Raw genomic sequence first — 2,500 nt, forward strand, 5'->3', positions numbered from 1 at the left:
ACTCAATTCCATAGTAATACAACTTACGTAATAATATATCGTCTGACTGTATCAAAGAAAGCTTTTGGTGAAGTCCCAACAAAGATAACTTAATAATGACTGTTTTATTATCTAAAGTATTATAGATTTCTTCTGAATAAGTTCTCAAGGCATCCAAGAAAGTGTTTGAGACCACGACAGAACCAAACTGGCTTGGATTAAAGTATGTTTTAGTTCAAGAAAATTTATGAGGAATTTTTCATTACTTTTCAAGATCTTAGAAAAACATTTAGTAAAGGATATTGGTCTATAATTACTTAGTTCATCTTTGGGGCCTTTCTTATGGATGGGGACAACAGTTGCATGTTTAGGAGTTGAGGAAATTTACCATTATTGATAGAATTGATTAAGAGTATGGACAAGGGTATTGCAAGTTAGTTTTGCTGGTTTTAATACAGATACTGGAATTTCATGTACTGCATTACTTTTTGTTTTTAAGGGAATTAATTACAGTAATTACATCTTGGGGGATAATTATAGGAATTGTCATTTAATGAGGAATGTCACCTTGAAAGCTGAGAGAGGGTCTGTGGTGGAAGGTGGTAGACTGTGATCTGGATTTAGGTGCAACATTTGTAAAATTCATTAAAAGCTTGTGCAATTTGTAAAGGTTCAGAGAGTTTTACCATTACAGATTATATTTGTGGAACTCTTCTTATGGTCATGATTAGAAAGTTGGTGGATTGTTCGCCATATTTTACAGGGTGTTATTTTTAAAATTAGTGAATTGAGCCATATAGTAAGATTTTTAACTTGTCTTGCCATAGTATTATTTAGGATGTTCACGGTATTGTTTGTATTGAGCCTCAGTGACAGCACCAATTTATAGTCCTTAAATAGATAATTTTTGTCCTTATGAGAGGTTAGAATGCACTGCCTATGATATCCAGGGATTGTTTAATCTTTTTCAGTTATTAATTTAGATTTAAGTGGAAAACCAATCTTTTCAAAGCTTTTTTAATATTGTCTAAGAAAATTTTACAGTTGTCATTGACATCGTGTTCATTAAGGAGCATTCCAATTGATCATATTGATTTTTTGAGCAAATTCTAGTTTATTGTTTGAGGATTTATTACCTAAACTCCAATTTTATGTAGAATTTTTTGTAGATTTGGAAGGGGAACTTTAACATTAAGGAAAATTGAGTAGATGATGGTCCGATATTGGGTAATGGATTATACTACCAGATGAGGAAAGGTGTTGAAAAAATTTGTAAAGATATGATCAAGTAGAAAATTCACCTAGATTGAAACTGTCTGAAAACGTGTTGGTCTTGAAATGTGTGGGAAGAAATTCATTGTTTGGAGGGTTACCCAAGAAAATTGTTAGTTGGGTATGGTAGTATGTTCCAACAAATTTATATTTAAATCACTATAAAATTATTTTTTTACTCGTTACAGTGTTATTTTGTAATAATGTACATAAGGTGTTTGTAAATTCTTCCACAAATTCATGTTTACTGTGAGGTCTGTATATTACACAAAGTATGAATGAAAGTGAGTCTGAGGTAATCTTAACAGTATTGATTTCAATATTATCATTAATTAGAGAAATATCTTGTAATTGTTTTGACTGTATATTATTTGAAATAAAAATGGTGACTCCACCTTGTGCTCGGTTGGTCCTGACGAGGTGATAAGAGTGACACCCAGGAAGCTGATAAATGTGTTTGTTATTAGTATTTAGCCAGGTCTCAGTGATTGCCAGGATATCTGGGGTAGTGGAAAGGGTATTAAGGAAGGCTACAATGTTGTCAATGTTCTTTGGGAAGGATCTGGAATTTATGTGTACAATATTTATTTTATTTGAGTTCTGGTTAGATAATTTGTTGTATGCATCAAGATCAAAATAGTTTGAAACAGCGTTAAGATCAGTGTGTCCATGGAGATGATTAATGATTTCAAGAGCTATGTCATTAGTGTCCTCAGTGTGTGGGTGAGTATTGTCATCAAACAATGTGTCATAGAGGTGGGTCATGGAAGGTAATTTACTTTGGGAAGAAAAAAAAATATATATATATATATATATATATATATATAAATATGAAGTGCAGCATTCTAGCTGCGCCCGGTGGTGTGTGTGAGTTGAAATAATACGGTAGTGGCATGGAGACTAAATTAAGTAAAGTAGTAATAGTAGTAAAGTGGTAATAGTAGTAGTGAGGTAATAGTAGTAGAAGTGAGGTAATAGTAGTAGTGATGTAATAATAGTAGTAGTGAGGTAATAGTAGTAGAAGTGAGGTAATAGTAGTAGTAGTGATGTAATAATAGTAGTAGTGAGGTAATAGTAGTAGAAGTGAGGTAATAGTAGTAGTAGTGATGTAGTAGTAGTAGTGAGTAGTAATAGTAGTAGTAAAGGAATAGTAGTAGTAGTAAGGGGAGTAGTAGTAGTAGTAAGGAGTAGTAGTAGTAGTAGTAGTAGTAGGAGTAGTGGTAGTAGTAGGGAGTAGTAGTAGTAGTGG

Source organism: Eriocheir sinensis, unplaced genomic scaffold (assembly GCF_024679095.1).
Source record: "Eriocheir sinensis breed Jianghai 21 unplaced genomic scaffold, ASM2467909v1 Scaffold465, whole genome shotgun sequence".
NCBI lineage: Eukaryota > Metazoa > Arthropoda > Malacostraca > Decapoda > Varunidae > Eriocheir > Eriocheir sinensis.